The sequence below is a fragment of the Scatophagus argus genome, chromosome 12 (assembly GCF_020382885.2).
Source record: "Scatophagus argus isolate fScaArg1 chromosome 12, fScaArg1.pri, whole genome shotgun sequence".
Lineage (NCBI taxonomy): Eukaryota > Metazoa > Chordata > Actinopteri > Scatophagidae > Scatophagus > Scatophagus argus.
This window is the reverse complement of record NC_058504.1, coordinates 23,024,130-23,046,179: the sequence shown is the minus strand read 5'-3', so window position 1 is coordinate 23,046,179 and position 22,050 is coordinate 23,024,130. Positions and strand designations below refer to the sequence as shown.

The following is a 22,050-nucleotide window of genomic DNA, read 5'->3' as shown; positions in this document are numbered from 1 at the left end:
ATTATCTGAGTAAACTGCATCACTGTCTGTATCATCATCATGAAGGAAACTCTTGGAGGGCTGACAGGAGTTTGGAAAAGCTTGCTTTGTAAATAGTTCTCTTGCTCTTGTGCTGAAAAATATTGATGTGAAGCTCAATTCTAAAGATGTTCTGTCAATAGTTTTCTAATAAATAATAAATATAGGGACTTCTGATCAAGCCAGGCTTCAGTTAACAACTTTTGATTGGTTCGGCTGAAACTCTGCCCATTCGGACAACAAATTCGTACAATTTAATTGGTTTAACAGATACAGTGTGGTACTATCAGTATCTTCATCCTGATTTGTTGTAATGTAGATCAGATACATCTTGTGTAAACAGACACATAACAAACCTCCATTTTTTTCTTCCTGTCATTAATGCAATACATGCTGAGAAGTATAGATGTTCAGTAAACCATCTGTTGGACATTTAGTCAACTGAACTCACGATTGGAAATTATCAAAGTGACAATTTAAACCTCAAACTAACAAACTGATCTGACTGCACTGCATTAATAATGAAAGTTTATTTAATACACAATTATTAGATTGCAAATGACCTTATGATGAAGATACAAATTAAAATTCAAATAACAAACAGTTTTTCAGTGTTACTGCTGGAGTCTGCGCCCTTTAGCAATGCAGTCTATGTGTCTCATCATTTCAGCCATGATGTGAAATGACATGACGATACATTTAGACTTCTAAGTGAGTCGATATCTCAGACAAATCTTCCGTTTTAAACACCATCTGCACCTCCTCCTCCTCCTCCCACCTCCACTCAGCCCATCCAACTCAGTCGCCAACACAAAGTGACACCTGCTCCTCTCCTGACTTTAACTGACAGAGGCGAACATGTCAGTGCTGCTTTATTTGTCATCTTTGAATAAACCAGCCAACATGCCGTCTGTGGCTCTGTCACCTTTTCCCTGTTAACTAGTTTTCAGCGACATGTCCTGCTCTCACATCTCTTAAATAAAACAAAATGGGTGACAGTTTCTCATCCCGCTGCGACCCGACCACGAACATCTGGACACAAACAAGAGCATCACAAACACACAGCCGCTCGTACATAAAAGAGGAAGCCAACTTGCCGGCGTAAATAACCATCCTGAACTGTGTGGGAGTGCAGCGTGACACGGCAGCAGAGTCTTCTCCCATTAAGGCCCTAAAGAGCAGGACATCAAACCGGGTGGAGGCGGCGGCGCGGCGGGAGCCAGAATCATCACATTTTAATAGAACATGTGGCGTCTCCTCCACTACACTCCGGGCCAAATGGCAATCCTGAATTCTGCCCAGCTGTCGAGCTACAAATGGGCTGAAATTACCTCACGCCTGCACCCTGTTCAGACACCATCACTGTGAGGGGTGAAGTTGACGACCTGGAGGACCATAGAGGAAGAACCAGCAGGAAGAAGAACAGGTAGTGTTCTCAGAGTAAAGTCTGGTTCCTTCTCTTCCACTCATTAACAGTCTAAATGCATCAAACTTCCTAAAATTTATTTCATATGTCTGTAAATTGTCTTCTCAGAAGTTTCCTGGAAGATATTTTTCCCTTTTGTTCTAATTAAAGGTGAAATAGAGACCACATTCACATTGTATTCTTCCTCTCTAACTCACTAATTCAAAATAATCACAAAGTCTAACCTGGATAATCCTGTCATCTGAACCTTCATGTTCATATTCTGCTCATCTAAAACAATACGTTCAAGGAACATTCTGAACGCAGCTGCAACAGTCATAAAACACTGATACTCTGCAAAGTGTTAGCTGACAGATTTCATTTCGGTTTTCCTACAACATTCACTCAGAGTAACTACAGTGATCTGAAACTTTCTGTTTGATCGATCCTGTGTTCATGAAGCTTTAGGAGTGATGAAGGCCTCAGTATTTCTGCTCCCTGAACTGAATCTCATGCAGGGTCAGGAAACATGAAGGAGACAAACTGCTCTCAGACAGCATGTAAATTTAATTTCTCTGATTGCTGATGGAGAACGTCAACGAGTCCCAGCAGAAAGATCCAGTCAGGTATGTCAGTTCTGAGAGTGAAAACTGGTTCCTGTCAGAGGAAGCTTTTCTTTCAGGGTAGAAGTGCAGTCGCGGAGAAAATGTAGAAAACAAAACACAGCAGAACCGTGAGAGGCTTCAGGATCTTTTCTGTGTGGTGCAACTTCAACTGAAGTTAAAACATGCAAATCGCTCAGATTCACTCCTGTGTGTCGTTAAGTCAAGCCACCAGGTCACTCCGCCTCCTCCTCCATCACAACAGAAGTTCAAATGTTGAGTGGTCAGTTCTGACCACAGCTGACAGACAGGTTGAGTCGTTGAGGGGGACGCTCAGTGTTAATTAAGGGCCCATCTGCAGGACCGATTAACACTTCTCACCCTAAGACACAGGGGAGGACGGAGAGCCAGCAGGGACACGAAACACTTCAGAAGCCACAGAGCTGCTGTCAGGCACAAGACGGCCCACCAGAGTTCTGAAAAGGATCTGTTTAGTCTTTAGTTTTTATTTTTTACATTAATAATTCAGGGCTGCTGTTCAGGAATGAGCTGCAGGTCAGTGAGTAACTCCATATCCTGTCCAAAGTATCACACAACCATTTTATTCCATTTTAGTAATTTAGGAAATGTGCTCACACAGAATCAGCTGAAATACTCAAGGTTTTAAGCAGGTCCGAAACAGTGGCGCAGTGTTTAACACTGTCACCTCACAGCAAAAAGGTTTGTGGTTTGAACCTGCTGATCAGCCAGGGCCTCCCAGGTTGAATGCTCTCCCATGCAGGTTCTTCAGCTTCCTCCCACAGTCCACAGACATGCAGGTTAGGTTTATTGGTGACATTATTTTAGGAACATGGAGTGTTTCAGTGTAAAATCAGGACAAAACAATCAGTGACCTTCTGTTCCCTGCGGCTCTGTTTTGGTGCACGATAATGGCTCAGAGTGATGCCTGTCTGAGAACAGGCACACAGCTCAGTGAGAGTGTTTTTCCTGACACAAAGCCAAACACTCACCGAGAAGTGAATATTTCCTGGAGCTGCCAGAAACAGCCAGCACTGTAATAGATGTTTGCTGAAGATATTTCTGGTTTGAGCGCCACTGGCGGGCAGACAGACATCTTTGTCCTGCTCTGAAATACAACTTCAGGCCGACCTGGACCCATTTGGTGCCACTTGATTGCGCAATCACATCTAATTAGGTGAAATGGAGTTTGGTTATGAGCCAAGTTGAACTCCAATGGCAGGTTTTAGAGGTTTGTGTTAAAGCTATCATACATTTCTGCTGGTGCTGTAAATCACAGAGTGAATGGAGCGTGCTAATCCATAACGCTGCCACCGGAGGCCGATAATTTACTGACTTCATCACACAAAGCAGCAGGAGGGCCTGCAGTTCAACCACAGAAGGTGTGGGAAAGGTGGAAAATATTCAGTCAGAGTCAGCTCTCTGTACACTGCTTTCTCCAAACACCAACAGCAACCCTGAGCTGAGAAATTCCTGCAGGTTTATGGAGCTGAAACTTTTCCTGCTTCGCTTTATTTCCCAGAAGAAATCAGATTATTAAGTTTGAACTTTTTAAATGTTAAATCACTGAGAGCAAACAACATGAGGAACATGTTTTCTCACCCCAGCTTTAGAGGAACTACACTACCCACAAGCCTCAGTAAGGGAGACGCGTTTCACAAGGCCTCTAATAGGAATGAAAAATTATATTGTCTCCATGGAAATGTCATAAAGACATGCAGACGTCATATCATCCATCTAACGCCTCTCTTTGAAGCATGATAGCTTGAACCTGTTACGTCACTCACACAATAATGCATCAGCGAAACCTTCAGCAGTACTTGCACTTTTGAGATTTGAAATAAGGGGGTCTGAGTTCCTCTTCTCAGTCTGAGTAAACTTTCTGTCAAGGGTTGAGAGGAGGGTAAAGGGTGTCTGCATGTGCCTGCGCTCCTCTACAGCCTGACTGCATCTCTGACTCACAGGAAAACCGAATGTATTTGTGATGAATTACGTATAATATCCCCCTTTAAACAGTTGCTGTCAGCCGTGTTTTCCTGCACAGACAGCTGAGAGAACATGAACTCTTTCTAAAAGCAGCTTTATAATGAACCCTGGGTGTTTAGGTGTGTCTTGCTCCGAGCTGCCATCCGCTCTGACAGCTTCCTGTTGCACAGGCTCTTCTTCTCCTTGTTGGACTAATTTAGACGTCCATCATCCTGGATGGGAGTGTGTTCGCTTTAATACTTTAATATTATCTGCTTCACTCCAGGGACCAACACGTTGTAATGGCTGCCTCCAAATAATTTGTTTTCCACCATGGCTCCCCTGTTTCCATCCTCCCGTCTATCTGTAAATTACTATTCAATATGCAGCAGGTTACAGAGCAGAGAAGTTTCTATATGAACCTTTTTTTAATCTAATAAAAGAGCTTTCAGGGAGTTATTATCTGTTTTTTAATATAAAGAAGTTGTTTATGACCAGTGAGGCAGGAAAGGTGTTTTCATGTGACTGAACCTGCTATAGAGCTTCACTGAGGTCCGGTGCGGATCAGGACTCGTTCATAGTCGATGTTCCAGTTGATCCCACAGCTGCTGGTTGGGGTTGAGGTCAAGTTCCTCTACAGCAAACAGGGCAAACCATTTCTTAATGGAGCTGTTTTGTGTCAGAGACAGAGACAAACAAACTGTTGGAAGAACCCTGAAACTCAGCTTGACAGCTTGAGACCATCTTGAGTGACATTAAGTCACAGGTACAACAGCTGCCTTGATCCACAATGAAGAGTCATGATTGTGGTTTTTTGTCAGGCCAATCTGCTAAAGTACACAAAAATGAGTTACAGTAACAAGAGTACACATAATTGGTTACTTCCACCCTTGCTTATGCTCAGTGCTGCACCTGCATCCTGTTACCTTCTGTGTGAAATTATTTGAACCATTAAAATAAAATCACTGTGAAGCATTCAAAGAACTTCACAGCTCCTGTTGGGCTGTTTCATCTTTTGATTCATGGTTCACTGTTTCAGAAAAATTCCATATAAACCTGAGCTCATTGTTTTGTGTTTCAGCTGTTTTATGTATGCTATTATGCTAGTATTGTAATAACTGTTTTGGCCTCAGTAATCACGACATGAAAACCAGACACTGGCAAACACTTTGGCATGTGCTGAATGTGAATTTTCCTTCTGTAACTGTTTTATTATTTTAGATGCCTGGAAACGTAAAATTATCCTTTAAATGGGAGAAATAAGTAAAAGAACTGATTTTTTTATTTTTCTTCTTTCCTCTCCAGTTGTCATCGTTTTGCCCCTTGTAATGGTCCTGACCCTCAGGTTTAACATGTCAAGAATGTCCACATACTTTTCTCCACACAGAGTAATTCTCTGCACTGTTCAGGACCTTTTTAACACTGTGAAATTTACCTGCATCTTTTCTCTTTGTTTCTGTAGGTACAGACTCATTGCAGAGGGAGAAAACAGCATGAAAAATTCACTAATAATAATCAATAATAAAAATCATTAAACCTGCAGTGGAAAGAATTAAGAAATTAAGAAACGTCCAATGAGAAGTTTGTGATTAAAACTCGACACTCAGCGGAAGATTTTGAGAGAGAGTGCTCCTGGGTGGTGGTGGTGAGTTCATCTGTAGGCTTAAGATATAAATATGTACTGAAAATGTTGTTTAGTCCAGTAGTTCCCAGCCTCGGAGTTGGGCCCCTCCACAGGATCACCAACTAAACCCGGTGGGATTGTGGCACGATTAATGAGAGAGGAAGGAAGTAAAAGTAAAGTTCAGATCCACAAATCTGTTTCCAGTTTCTGGACTTTGCCTTCTGCACAGATTGTAACACATTCTTTGTCTTCTGTCTTCTTCTCTGGTTTCACCTTGAAATAAGTTTCAGCTCTGTTGAGTCTAAAGTGAAAACTCTGATTCACATTCAGCCGAAGTACTGCAGAACAACCCTGAGGCTTCCACTCACTTACTCCACGGCATAGTTCAGCCTGTCGATGCTCAGAGCAACAAACAGACAAACAAAAGCATTTTTCTCTCCTCCTCGTCCTCGTCCTCGTCCAGCTGCAATAAAACACTGTGGCTGCTAGGCACTGATTCACCACTGCTCTCTCTTTACATCCAGAGCTGTGCAGCCGGCGACGTTCAATATTTCAGACGGTGCAACGGGGATTCAAGCTAATTACCTCACCAACAATCCCTGCGCCAGGCTGACCTGTGCCGGCAGGAGAGGATGCATTAACATGTGATGATGCAAATGAAATGTGTCCCTCTGTCTATCTCTGTCTCGCTGCTGCTCAGCTTTATCAAAAAATGATGACCCCCGGCTAATTATTAGCGAGCAGGGCCCTCGTCAAGGGAGCAGCCATTGTTCTGTCTGAGGTTTTTACATTAAAGATGGATGTCGGAGGGGAGCATGTAGGAGGAGGAGGAGGCGATTTAACGTCCACATGAGGTAGTCAGGAAACGGGCCAGTTGACTCCATCTCTGACCTCTTAAATATTCACCTCGGGTGTTTTTTCTACCACCTCTTTTTTTATCCTGCAGCGTCCAAACGCTGCATCGTCCTCCTCAGTGAAGTAAGAGTAGCGTGTGGCTGCAGGGCCCCATAGTGTTCTGACCCGGCAGGGACGTGACCCCGCTCGCCGCTGCCAGACTCATCAAAAAGAGAGCAGGTAGTTAACATAAACCCCTGGAACAGAATAAAAAGGTCTAACTTGCTGTGTGTTTATGCAGATGTTTAACTGAATGCACGTTTAGAGAAACAAAAGCGGCGGCGAACTCTGCAGCGTCCCACGTCGCAGGAGCGGCGGCTGCAGGGAGATGTGCCACCACTCCTCATTTAGAGGAGCAGCCAAACAAAAAGAGGAGGAGGAGGAGGAGGAGGAGGAGCTGTAAACAATGAGGGGCGTCTCCATGGCAACCAGGGCCCCATCTGTTCTACGCTAATGACCTCTCCTATTCATACGCTGTTGTAATTAAACTGCACACACACAGACTGTCATCCAGAGGTTTAAACCACCTGAATCCATCTTCCCCAGTTTAGAGCACTGGTGTTCAACCTGGGGACCGAGACACCTCTGAGAGGAGAAAGACACATCCAAGGGGTCATCTTGAGCAAGGAATTTGTTTTGGTGTAGGTTGTCACCAGGAAACTACATGCTGGAAAATCCTGGGAAGTCTTTAAAAATATACCTGCAGGATGAAATATAAACATGTCTGCCTTAATGTTATATATGACTAATTTTTTTGGTCCCTGAAATTGCCCCTTGAAGATGTTTGGCAGGAAGGTTTGAATCCAGTTAAGTTGTTGTACATCACAGGTCACAGCAAGAGGTGGAATACTGCTCTGCAGAGATACTGTTACAAATGAAAGTTCTACACTCAAGAATTCACTCGTGTAAAAGTACAAAAATATTGGCCGCAAAATATTTCTTTGACAGGTAAGGAGCATTGTAATGTTCCAGTTGGTGGAGCTGGAGCACATTCAGGAGGAAAATTACTTATCTGGAAAAAAATTTCAGTTAGAACATTTTAAGTCCCTGTAAACTGTTGGATAGTTTAATCTAATGCACAGAATCATATCTTATAAACTGATCATGTTTGTTTGTAAAAGTTTCATCTGTAAAGTAACATAAAATTTAAATATTCGATTAAAGTAAAAAGCGTTGAAACTTCAGGAAAAATGGAATCTTTAAAATGAGTCAACACACCTCATACTTAAATTTACAATATAATATCAGCCTCAGGGTTTGTCACAAGCTTCTGCAAGATGTTAGCCTCACTCTCGGCCACACTGTCAGCTCAGCGACAGGATCTTATCATTATCAACTTATCATGTTGTAAAAATCTTTTGTTAGAGGATAGAAGATGTGTTGGTGATACTTTTACTTAATCAAATGGTTTCAGTTCTGCCACCAGATCCACCAACCAAAAAAAAAAATCAGCAAATGTGACCAGGTGAGCTTCAGGTGAGTTGTGTACCTCTGTACATGAGAATTGAAAACATGCCAGGGTAGATCGAGCTTCACAGTTAGAGGACAGAGAGAGAGAGAGAGAGAGAGAGAGGATGAAGGTCAGGAGGACTTTGTGAGGTCGGAGGCCTGTGAGTATAAACCTCTGAACTCTGATGGGATTCAGTCCTGAGCAGCTTCACACCCCCAAATACCCAAAAACACAATCACAGCAATCAGTTCAGCCAGAGACCCCAGGGTTGGATTTAACCCCCCTGATTATTCACATGTTCGTTATTAAGAAATGAAAAACTGTGGCATGAAATTAAAACAATCCAACACACAGGAAGACAGCTGACGAGTTTATTTAGTGACGGTGGCGTGAAGACAGGAGGGAGTGAACTCTGTCTCCATAATCACTGTGACATGAGCACTGTGTTGTGTTCAAATACTTCAACAAGGAACAAGTATAGTGGAGTCTCATTTTTTTCATTTTGTTTTCTAAGTGGGTTCAGTAGAGAAATGTATTAGCGATTATCACTGACATACAATTACAAGAGAAAATCAAATTAGGTCAATAAACAAAGAAAAATTCCCAGTAAAAAACATGTTACCACCTGTGAAAGAAATGTCCACAAGTTCCTCTGAGAACATGTCTTCAGCCAGTTTTCATTGGCTGCTAACAAAATATTAGAATTAGAAGAGAATTAAAAACAGATAGTAAAGAAGTAAGGAAAAAAGATACTGTCAGAATAGGTAAGAAAGAAAATAAAAAGAAAATGAGAGACAGAGGAAAGGAAAGTATAGACAGCAGTAAAAGGAGACACTCAGAGGAGGGGAAATACTTGCTCAATATTTTATGGCTCCCTTTTTTTGCTGCAAAAACAGCTCTGACCAAATCAGGGGAAGGGACACAGGACTTCTGGGGGTATTTTGTGATCACTGGCATCGGGATGTTGGATCCTTTGGGACCCGTGCATTGAAAGTGAAGAAGCCAGGTGGTAGGCCTCACCTGGTGGGAGGGTGGACTGGGCCAATTCTGGTGCATTCCACAGATTCTCGATCAGGTTGGGATCTGGAGAGTCTGCAAGCTGTTGCTGTGGTCCTTGAAACATTCCTGAGCTGTTTTTCAAAATGTGATGGTGTACATTGTCCACCTGGGGGAGGAGACTGACAGGAAGAGCCATTGCCATGGGGGGGGTCTGAAGTGTTTATGTGGGTTGTCCGTGTCCAAGAACATAAGGCTTCCCTGCAGAACACTGTAATGTAAGCTTTAATGGCTAGCTTCCAGCTTAGTGACAAGAAGCACTGGAAGTCGCACCCATAATTCATACAAGGTATCCTGGGGATGAGAATAAGATAGGATAAGGTAAAGTAAGATATTCACACATACACAGAGTAGGCTGTGATGTAATAAATACGAAAAAAAACGGGGAAAAAAAACAAAGCATAATATACACACACCTCATATGTGCAAGATGGTATCTCCTGCAACGTTGCGCAAAATGGTACAGCACTCACTCCGCAAGAAATAACTCATCAAGACAGCAAATACTAAATTGTCCACACAAGCATGTAGCCCATACTGTCAACAAAATATATCGGAAATATTTTTTAGGTTACTCTAAAGAAGTAAATCTCTTCTTCCTAAACATACCCAATCACATTGCCTCAAATCAAGATATCTGCTCTTCAAAATAAAAGCATGGGAATTGGTCATTTACTAATACCAACATACACCAGATTACTTCATTACTTCAAAGGTTGCAGCGCTAAACCGGAAAGACACATTTTGCTTTGCAATAGCAAACCCCTGCCCATATGCTTACTTGTCCTGTTTTCAGCCTTGGCACTACACCTATTTGACAAAGACAGGTTGGGGAGACATGCTAACAGGCCCCAGTTCAATCCAGCTCTGTTTCTCCCTCGTAATGCTAACAGTTATGTTAAGTTACACTGAAAAACAAATGACCTGCCCGCAGTTGGCAGCAGTTTGGTCGCCAACAAACATGAAAAAGGAATTATGGTTGTCTCTCACTAAAAATATGACAATTCGGTATGGAAACACACCAACAAACATAAACATAAACCCTTAAAAAGACACCTAGCTTATGTCCTGAGCCAATACGTTACCCAAACACAACCACCTTCCCACAACCTAGACACCAGATCCCGACCATGATTTGTGTTAGCTACTTATAAAATGTCAAGAAAACTGTATGTGTAAAATCTACATAGGATAACTACCTTTTACAAACAAAAGCTGAGCTGCAGTAGATTAACCTTGCCCATCAGCACTATTGGTTGACACACACAGTAGAGAGGGGCACAGTAAGTGGCTTAATTGTTTTCATGTGCAAGCTCCAGCTCCAATTAAAAAAAAAAAAATAGACAATGGAACCATACTTTCACAGATACTGACCAACTGGCACAAAAAAATTAGTGGGGGTGGCATAACCCAGAAACATGTATTCATTTGTATTGATGCAGTGTTCTCATAATTCTCATAAAACAGATAAGATATTAAAAGATAAAAGATATTCAGGTTATTTAAAGATTAGTTCTTTAATATCTCAAACCTGCAGGTTAATAACTTATGATAACAGTGTGAACAGCTCACTAAGATTACATTACGGATATTCAACAAATATTCTGAATCATATGTCAAGGTACGGGCGGCACGGTGGTGCAGTGGTTAGCGCTGTCGCCTCATAGCAAGAGGGTTCCAGGTTCGAATCCCGGTCTGGGCCCTTCTATGTGGAGTTTGCATGTTCTCCCTGTGCCTGCATGGGTTTTCTCCGGGTACTCCGGCTTCCTCCCACAATACCAAAAACATGCACATTAGGTTAATTGGCTACTCTAAATTGCCCCTAGGTGTGAGTGTGAGAGTGTGTGGTTGTCTGTCTTTGTGTGTTGGCCCTGCGATTGACTGGCGACCAGTCCAGGGTGTACCCCGCCTCTCGCCCGTAGTCAGCTGGGATAGGCTCCAGCTCCCCCGCGACCCTGACGGATAAGCGGTATAGAAAATGGATGGATGGATGTCAAGGTACACATGACCAACACAGATAATATAAGATTTACAGCTCCTAATGCTGCCAATGAAATTTCAGTCAATTTGATAACTATTCATAACAATACTTAAGCGTGTGTAAGTGTGTAAGTTGTCGGAGCAGAGATTGATTTCCTATCATGCAATTCATTGCGTAAATAAACAGAAATACACCACTGAATCAGGTGCTATGGGCAATTTTTGTTAAAATATACAGTTATATAACTGTTAAAGTGTACCAAGTTTGTTTTACTCCTTTACAAATGTTTGGACAGAGATTTATTTAACCAAATTATAATCCAGACCGCTTTGGTGCTCAGGCCATCAAAGCACTCAGTGTGATCAGTGAAAAGATGTTTCTAACCCTCAGATTTGTCCCGTATGACTCTGCTTCTGAGTGTTGCATTGTGGGACATTAGTTGTGATGTTGAACGCTGCTCATCGTGTTTCCAGACTCAAACGGTTGTTCAGCACAACTGGGAGCACAACTCAATTCACTGGCACAACGTCATCTTAACTCCTGATAAACTAACTCGTGATTGGCTGTGTGGTTCAGACTTGTGATTGGTGGAGGAGCTGATTAACAGACTCTGTGGACAGAAGAGACACTGTGTTGTATTGTGGGAACAAACAACAACAAAAACAGTGTTAGTTTCTGTAGCGATGACACCAACATTGTCTCCTTGACCCAGAGCCGGCGGACATCTCCGCCCTGCCTCACTCCCCCACCTCACCCACCTCCCACCTCAGGGTGTGTTTGGGTCTTCAGGGCCTCTCAGACCTTGACTGACTGATTAATGGACTGGACGGCAGTCAGCTGGTGAGATTACAGAAACGCCGCCTCCTCGTCTGGGGATGCCACTGCAAAGAGAAACATCCAGCAGCCTCTGTGCCAGCAACCCCCCCACACACACACACACACATACACACACCACCCCATATATCCTGAAGCCCCCCCCCACCCCCACCCCACCCCACCTACCCTGGAATCTCAGACATTGGGGAAATTAATGTGGGGATGGAGGAGGGGGGAATGGGCGAAGGCAAATCGCTTGCCAAGCCATCTGAGATCTTCCTCCTCCTCTTTCTCCTTTTTCGATTTTGTTTGTGCCCGCTGCCGATTCCCCGGCCGGAGTTTTTCGGCTCTGCGTCAAATCCCCGCCGTCCTCATGCATTCTCCTGATCTCATTACAGTCAATGAGGCTGCAAAGACTTTCAGATCAAAGTGAAAGACTTCAGCCTCTGAAGGAAGCATGAGGAGTTTTTTATTTTTTTAAATTTAGGAAGGGAGGGGGATTCATTGGCAGCACTGCCAAACTGTGTGAGAACCATCCAGGAACATCAGGAACAGCCTCATAAACAATGCTGGAATGTAATTTTCTCCAGTGCTGTACTTAATACTAATTTGAGGTACTTGTTCTTTACTTGAGTGCTGACTTCCCATCGCACTTTCTACTTATGCTACACCTTAGGGGAAAGTACGAGACTTTACTTCTCTGTATTTGTCTGACATCTATAAGCGATACAATTTAAGATTTCTGTATGGCCTCGCTTATGAGATAAACAACAGGAGCCTACAAGTGCAACTGAACTGATTCGACAGAAAATTAATTGGCATTTTTCATGCAAAAATGAAAAACCCTGCCAATCTGCTCCACTTGTTCCTAGTCTTACATGTGGTTAGGCCAAGAAAGTGCTTGAGCTACTAAATAAAGCATGAAAAGAACAACATAAGGCTACAACCAAAAAGAGGTTAAGCAAAAGGTCAAACTGGAGTCAACTGATGTGACTTTTCAATGATGGTGAGAACTGAGGGAGCTGAAGGGCTTGAAAATTGGTTAATATATTTCTGTTCACCATGTTGGTTTGTTTATGGTCATTCTGATTATGTCAGGTGTTTTGCCACATGTGACTCAGACATGCTGTAGATACTCCGGACCCCCAGTGCTCTCTCGTGGTCTCCCCACACTGCTAATAAATAATCAGCAGTCAACAACCCTGTGAGTCTCATCTTCTTTACATAAACATCAGCCTCACATGCATATATTCACAGCTTTGTGTCAGACATAAATCCTCAGGGCCTCCTCTTTTAACATATTCATTACCTTCGGCCTGCTGCTGATTTCCAAGTTGGAGGTGCTGAGCAGCGATGATACTCGGCATTGGATGTCCGGGGCAGGACTCCCTGGGCCTGAGTGTGAATAAATTGACCAGGTCGCAGCAAAGACAGCGCTCTGTGTCGTAATGAGAGCGAGATGATGTCGGGAACCCTCGCTGCAATCCACTGTACACACCCAGCAGATTTATGTTTCAGACAGACAGGTTTTATTTACAGCAGCATTTGAGTCACCTCGCGAATCTCAACTTTACAGCCTTCTTTCTCTTCTGTATGAGGCCCTTCCTTTTTTAAATGCTCTATTTTGGGTCAGAATGTTGCAGAAATAGCGAGCAAATGCCACCAAATGTGCCCTGACAAAAATGTGAATGCACTCTGCTTCAACGCAGCTGACCTCAACAACAGTGAAAGAAACTCTGTTTTTATTATTGACAATTATCTTTATTGCCTCCAAAATAATAATACTTAATGCAGGTGATGCAAGTGCATGTGACTCAGATGCCCTGGAGTTTTCCTCATGAATTATACACTCAATGTTTTATTTTCCATAGTGAGAGATCCTTACTAAAATAAAAAGTAGAAATATAATAGACAGATTCTTTACTTAAGTAAAACCATTAGAAGCGTTAAAATGGCCACATTTATAAGGACTATAGGGACTCTCAGTAAAGCCGCAAGGAGGTCTGCACGAACTGCCCTCATGATGTTAAATGTGTATACCCAGAAATATCTTCAGTTCTCCAAGTGTAAAAAAAAGATACAGAAATATATAATGTTGAAATATAACCATGGACCTTTCATCACACCTTTTAACCTGCAGCTCAACATTGAGTGAAACCTCCACAGATTAAAACAAAGAGTTGAGCAACTTCCTGAGCACAAACATCAATAGTCACTCAGCCGGGGAATGCTGGCATTTTACACTTAAAAGTGAGATCTACCACGAGCACACTCGGTTGATTCTGTGCCAGGCCAAGCTGCTGCTGGGTGGACAAGAGGAGGGGGCTGGTTGGTGTTATGACCTGGGGAACCTTATGAGCCATGACCTTGGGCTGTACAACTGGATAACACTCGGCGTGTGAAACAGGAACCCCCCTCAGTGTCTGTGTTTGCTTCTAGATGCTAAAGCATTAACACCACCTTCCACTAACCCCCCCCCCCCCCACACACACACACACACACACACACTTCACCCACTCCCCATCCTCCTCCCTCACACATATCAGGTCTTTTGTTTTGCTTCTGTTTTGGTTGGTGGCGGGCCCTCCACGCTGCTTCCTCTGAGGCTCACACAGAACAAGAAGAAGAAGAAAAAGAGGGGAGAGGTGGTGGTGAAGGGGGTGGGGTGTTGGAAACCTTCTTCTACAACCACACGCCAACCACAACCACAACCCCCCTTCACTTTCCAAGCCCTTCAGATCCCTCCGCTCTCCCTCTCCATCGTGGCACCTATCCATCCAAACCCCCACTGCACTCAGCATCTGCTCAGAGGATAAATAAATGAAGTCCTCCCTCCCTACCACCACCACTACCCCCCACCCCCCAATGCCCTGACTGACAGAGGCCTATCTTAATTGTGGCTGAAAGCTGGCTTTTCTCCCTGCTAATTAGCAGATTGCAGCATTAAATGATTCAAAAAGTCAGGGTTTATACAGGCACTGCTGATCATCACTTATTCACGCGGCGAGCTGCACATTGTGCGAACATCGGCGCCCGAGGTAAATTAATTTACTCCAATTAGCAGCCGCTGTCAGCGAGCATCAACATCTCCCATCTTCAGGACACATCTTTAAAAAGTAATGCTCTTATTTTGTCCTCTGGTTTTGTTACATCTGATGTTCGCTGGAGGGAAACAGGGCAAACATAATGAGACCACAGGAAGTCTCTCTCTCACACACACACACACACACACACACACACACACACACACACACAGAGGGATGTGAGCCAGGCCTCGTTGCCAGCAAAGGTGGGTGGAACGATCTCTTCCTCGGGTTGAGTCTCTGCAGGCGTCTCCTGCAGGAACACAGATGTTGGATGAGCAGCAGGAGGAACTGAAGGATTCTGACACAAGTTCACATGTTTTTAGGAATTCAGAGCTATCGATCACAACCACTTCACATCAACACTGGTTTCTCTCTGCCTGCCTCCTGCAGCATGACAGACTGTAAGGTGGCATGAACACAGATCTTTTTACTTTTATGAACTCAATCACATGATGTGCTTCCTGATCTGGGGATCTGGATGGTCATGGGTGCCTTGTGAGTTTTTCCAGCAAGCAGGTAGGAGAATTCCGAGATAGAAGACTCTGGAAAGATTATGAGTCTCATCTGGCCTGAGAACATTTCGTAGGAGCTGGAAAATGTTGTTGGAGAGCGTAGTCCAGACTAACCTGTTTATTCTGCTGCCACAGCAACTTGTCCCTGAATAAGAGCCAGAAAATGGAGGGGAAAATAAATACTCTGCTTGGAATATGAAGTCTAATATTCTTGTCTAAATTTGTTTTCCCACAAAAAAGTGTCTATGGATATGCAAATATTTTTTTATTTCATAAGTTGAAATGTTGGACACACTGACAAATATATTCTCAGGAAGCTAAGCTACATACTGGACAGTGACTAGCACTCAAACTGGTTGTGAGGTGAGCTCTTGTGAACGTGAACTTTACATGTCGCATGCAGACACTAAAGAGTCTCTTGTGCATCTTGATTCAAGGAGCGTGAAAATGCATCGGTACCATGTGTTTCAGTTGGGTTTTATTGATCCTGAATGTTGTGTTAACCCACACTATCTGTTTTAATCTTCCTCTTTGCACCAGCAGAAGCTGCAGTTTTAATGTCCACACTGTTGAGCAACTACAATGTGGAGCTCAAACTGAGCATAACCAACCCACGCTGGCTGGTTTGATCTGATGACAGTTCCAGTAAAGTTTATTTAAACAAGAAAGCCACATCCCCAACAACAAACCGAGTAAGGCAGCGTTGTTTTGTGCAGTTCTACTACAGACAGAAAGAAGAAGATTACAGTTGGTACACACTTCCCTGCTACTGTTTACACTACTGTGCACGATGGCTGTACCTGATCAAGAAACATCACAAGTTTCTACTTCACTGAACAGAAATTGCTTCTATATTTTATTTGATGTGCTTTGTGCTTCCTGCTTACATTAATAACATCTTCATGGCCTCCACCTTACAGTTCATCTGATCTGCTAAGGAACATCATGGACTGCTTGATCAGAACCTTCAGAACGGCCACTAAATGGACTTTGTGGTTTGAGAGTTTTTGCAGGGACTTTTTCAAAGCTAAATATGATCTAAATGGTAGGAAAGAAAGAAACTGTTAGTAATGGATTCATTTTTAACTTGCCTTTCTGCATAGTATTGATGTCTCAGGTCAAAGCAGTGTGTTGTCTACAGACCGAGTTTGATTCTGAACATCCACGAGCAATAAACTGACAGAACCAGAGCGTGAAGTCAGCTTTCAGCGCCAAAAACTTTCCCATCTTCCCTGGCGTTTCTCCCGGCAGGTTGGACTTAATTTAAGGCCTGCAAGGTGGAGAGCCAAGTTGTTTCTGTTGTTTCTCACTGCAGTTTTTAAAATATGAGCTCGTTTCACCACATTTTGCTGTTTCTGTGATGAGTGCAGCTCTGTCACAGCTGAGAGCCGCTGCAGCCTGAATGTACTTCTCCTTCTTCTTCTTCTTCTTCTGCTCGGCTGTATTCCATATGCTTCATCATTAAAACCGTGGATGGTGTAAGGATTCATGTATAAATGTTGAATCGCAGCACCATGCAGCGCGACTCCAGAGACAACAGATGTTAGCGCAGAGACAATTAACAAGCGTCTGAAACCCAGAGAGAGTTTGGACGTCATGGTCATGGAGATCTTGTTCAGATCTTGTTCTGATCGGGTGGATCCACCTGCAAGATTTTATCTCTGTTAGAGTGTTGCATTCACTGTCTGCAAATGATTCAGTGATTTGACAGCTTGAGGTGAACCCAGGCATGAACATGATTGTACTTGTACTCGAGTATTTCTATTTTATGCTGCTTTATGCTTAAACTCTTCTACATTGTTAAGAGTGTCCTATTAAAGAGAGTGAAGAAGTGAACAAGAGAGTAATTCAGACTCAATTCAGTCTTGTAGCTCCACTGAGGGCACCGAATAAACGTTCTGCCAGGAACAACAGATTATCATCCTGTCACTTTCCTGCAGATGTGACTGTTCCTGCATCTCAAAGCAAAGGCGATGGCAAGGCAGATAAACGGTGTCCTGCGTGACATCATAAGTGGTCCCAGCTGGAGGAAGTTTCATGTCCTGACAGTCGAGGATCCATTTATCAGAGATCACCAAAGTCCATGTTGGCTGGATGAAAAAAACCACCCCGCTGCTGCTTAATATTACTTATTATTTTGTCATCATTTAATCCTGGGTCTCACACACACACACACACACACACAGTCGTGTTTCCATTACACACACACACACACAGTTTCCTAACTGGACTTGAAATTGATCTGTAGTTTCATGTTTCTATGGCTAAGAATCACATTTCCCATCATCCTTCTCTGCTGGCAGTGATCTTTATTTTATATTTGAACTGGTTCTGATTGAGATTCTATTTAAAATAAACATCAAAATTATGTTTTTAAAAATTCAGTTTATTAAAAGTGAGTGCAACAAGTTTTCACATCTGTGAGCCTGTTGCCATGAAATATTTTTAAATGAAAAATAACTTGAACAGTTAACAGAATAGTTATAGCCAGTTTATTTTCTGTTGATCAGTTGATTGACTAATCATTTTAGCTGTATTTTTACATTTCTGTGTTTTGTATGCAAAGCACTAATAATTAGTGTTGAGCAAGTAAACACCATTATCTGTATCTGTTCAACCAACTAAAGTGGAAATATTCAAGTCAAATGCAGTCTTCCAGTGCAGAAATACAGTAAATTCCAGTCTGGTTAGGCCATTAATAGAGTTAGGCATGTAAGCCTGTTTGCTACCAGTTTAGTTTTCTGATGTCTGACAGGTGAAAACAGTAACTTTTCTGTTACATCTTCATCTGCAGCTTTTATAAAAACAAGCATCAGGGGAGAGGCTGGAAAGTGTCTTCATTTGATCTTTGACAGCTCTGTGCTAAATAAAACCAGATCTGTTTCCATTCAGGTGCAGGAAGTGACATCAGCATTTTATTGTCCCCAAGAAGCTTTTAAAAACCAAGAAATGTCACTTTGTTTTAGAGAACAAATGCAGACGTGTGTGGAGGGTGATGTGATTTAGTGTTTTTCGTCTTCGAAGATTCAAAAAGACACTCGGGTTAAAACAGCGTTTAAAATGTGCATTTGGATGCTGCTTGTGCTTTTCTGCTGTAATGAAGCTGAATCATCTGCTGCCCACATGCTCCACACTCTGTCACCTTCACTGTAAACCAGTCAGGCTGAATTATCCTGTAACCCCACAACACGCAGCATGTTAACAGTACAATCATAAACCACCAAGGCCAATGTTCAGCAGCTGTGTGTGTTTCTGCGGGCCGGCAGCTCAGCCTGATTTTACAGCAGAGAAGAAGCTGTTCTTCAGATGGGAAAAGACACTTAACGGAAGAGCAGCCGCTCAGACGGAAAGATCCTGTTTACACTGAGTCGGTGCATGTATATCAGATAACTGATCTCTAAGAAGTTAAAACTTCCAAGAAACATACAAGACAGATTGAAGTCTGATGTTTGATACCACCTCTGGACTCCTTCTGTCCAGATGTTGTAAAGGTGTGTGGACATACTGTATCTGCGACTGTTATTGGCCTCAGCAGTTTCCTGCTCAACGTTTGTTTGGCAGCTAAGCTGCAGGACAAGACGTGTATTCGGGTTTGTAAGTGAGATAAACAGACTTTAGTGTGACATTGATGTGCTTTTGAGAGTCTGAAGGTTCTTGTGTAGCTGCTGTTTGGCTTGCTGGGACCATCTGCACTGCACTACAGCACTGATGTAATGGTGACATCTGATTATTTGTTTACAATTTACAGCAACAATTAACTTGTATGTACAGAGATCATGTTTGTTTTTGGTCATTTCTGCTTTTCATATATCTATTTATATATACAGATTTATTTGCCTATTTGCTTGTACACAATATTTCTGTGCTTATTTTTACTGTCTTTTTTCAGTTTTGCATTTTTAGCTGTGTGTTTATTTCTGTTTTCCTGTAAATTATTCTGTGTGAAACTACGTAGATGGATGCCTTACTGTATTCTGTTGAATTAATGCAAAATATGAAACATAACTTTATTTGAACTGAACAGAAATGTTTGCTGCAGCAGACAAAAAAAATCCTATTTAATTTGAGTTGCAGATTAAAAGCAGCAGTGATCTTCAGACCAGCTCACCTCTCTCCAGCAGCAGTGTTTTCTACACCACAGATGGTGTCAGCACGGTGGCCTGTTGTGTTCGGTGTCGTTCTGTCATCCTGCAGCAGCAGAAGGTGGTCTTTCAGAGCTCTAACAGCCCAGAGAGGAATGTGGGAAGCAAAGAGGATCTCTGTGGACCATCAGGAAGCTCCCACGAGCGTTCTAATGGAGGAGATATGAACCTGAGAGAGAAAAACATCCAGATTCATTTTGACTAATCTGTTCATGGAAGGCTGTTTGAAGCTGTGAGAAGCTACAGAACTGTTTACGGCGTGGTAATCACAGTTTCATTATATTTAATTTGTACTAAAAAACTGTTTGACCAGGATTTTGATCTCACTCAATATTAAAACAGTGTTACAGTGTAAAATTAAAGACCAAACTCTCTGTAAACTAATGATGACTGTGATTTCAGTGAATTTTCTGTGAATGAAAACACACTGCATGTGTATGCAGTGCATTTTGGAGTAGATTTAACTCAACACCAAAGGGAACAAACCAGCTTTCTTCAAGCTTTTTGGGGGAAGCGGATGTTGTCTCAAAAATGGATGGGCAGGGTGGACAAATTTCAATGTTTCATATATAAGATGGCACAGAACATTACTTGAGATTAAGGTATGTAAACATGACCAGAATAATGTATTTGAAGTATGAAAATAAACTACTACTCGTGAGTAGTTGAGCAGTGATGCATCATGCAGCAAAATGTTCCCTGTCCATGAGATGTATTTCTAAAAGGTCAACTTTACATGAGCTCAAGAAAAAAATCAGACAGATGTAGTGGAGTATGTCAGAAAGACGGCGTCGTGGCTGACGCAGAAAAAAGGCTGAACCCTGATGCAGATTCAAATGCAGGGATGCGAGGCTGAGGTTGGAGCAAAAGTCTTTATTTAACAAAATCAAAACTCAAAAAACGATCCTGGCATGAACACTGAAGACAGTGTAACACACTGACAACAGGTGACTGGGAAGACAAGGACTAAATAGACAAGACAACGAGACACAGGTGACACACATTAGGAGGGAGAAAGCAATCAAGAAAACAAAAAGCAAAGCTACATGAAAACAGGACACACAGGGGAAGTGACACTTTTCCAAATAAAACAGGACATGACAAAAACCTTGAACATAAACCATGAAAACACATAAGACAAACATGAAACATGGCACATGGACTCCAAAATCAAGAAACAAAGCATAACAAAAACACCAGGCATGACAGAGTACAGTATTCACCTCTGAGATGAAATGGAGTGGAAGTATATGGAAGTTACACAAAATGGAAATATTCAAGTAACGGCCCTGAATTTGTATTTGAGTGAATTACTACATTCCAGTAGTGCACTTGTTTAGATTTTCCACAGATCTGTTTTGGATCTTTTTCTTTCACCTGTGCGCCCCTCTGGTTCAAACCCATGTGACATGTGGCCCACCTGGAAGTCACCTGAGGGCCTGTGTGGTCCCTGCTGTTCACACAGATCACAAACATCTGATTGGAGTCATATGGGAGAAAAAAATAAATCTATCAGAACTTGGAAAGTGACAGGAAGCAAACAGGCGGTTTGTTTGGCAGCAGAACGTCAACTCTCTGTCTGAATATTCATCAGCACCACCTGCCCTCCTGCATACTGTTCAGCAGCAGCTTCAAAGTGTGTGTGTGTATGTGTGTGTTGGTTTCTTGTTTAGAGGATTTTATTTTTTCCTTGTTGCTTCTTGGAGCGACCCCGGCAACCCAAATCACTTTGAAGCAACAAGCTGAAGAGCTTGTTGGTGATCGTCAAGTTGTCCTTCGCCCGCTGCCTTTCATCACCGTCTGTAGCTCTTCTTAAACAAGGTCTTCTTCCATCCGGAGAGCCATCTATCAGGATGAAACAAATGAGTCATTATGGCAGCTTACAGTACATCCCAGCAAGGCAAATTCTGACCTCCTCCTGAAACGTGTGGGAGTTTTTAATATTGTGGAGAGAAGAACAATGTGTCATCCTGGGAATAGTTTGGCTTTTCATCAATCTGCCATTTCCTTTTTTTTTGGGGGGGGGGGTATTTTTCTCCCTCTCGCCCACACTGACTGAGAGCAATAGTGATACAAAGACTCAGAACAAAGCTTTTTTTATTGTAGTTCAGTTTAAAAATCATCTCTTGTTTCAGGGAAATCTCACAGGAAACTTGGACTTCACAGAGGTTGATGTTTTTCCAATAAAAGCTGTGGGAATATTATGAAATCTCTTTGTTATTCTTTGTTATGCACGTTGAAGTTTTGTTCCTCTTTAATTTTCTCATCATTAAACAAATTGGATATAAAAGTTAACATAGGAACAGTAAGCTCCTCTAAGCTGTTGTGTTTACTTCAGGAAACATTGTGAATATCATTAGTGAGAAGAAAGTTCGAATTACGGTTGGGGAACAGATACAAAAAATCCTGAACGAGATTGTCAGCACCCCTCACCTTACTTCACCTCACTGGTGAGGAAGGAGCCTGAGTTTGTGTGTGAGG

The 22,050-nt window shown here is 42.5% G+C and overlaps 1 long non-coding RNA gene across 1 annotated transcript; it reads right to left on the bottom strand.

Annotated features, from left to right (window-relative positions):
* Nucleotides 1-15,062: 15,062 nt before the first annotated feature.
* On the bottom strand, nucleotides 15,063-19,694 carry LOC124068355. Its single transcript, XR_006844905.1, has 3 exons — nucleotides 19,536-19,694; nucleotides 15,542-15,572; nucleotides 15,063-15,165 (listed from the first exon to the last, which is right to left on the bottom strand). It is a non-coding gene; the product is annotated as an uncharacterized LOC124068355 (long non-coding RNA).
* Nucleotides 19,695-22,050: the final 2,356 nt, after the last annotated feature.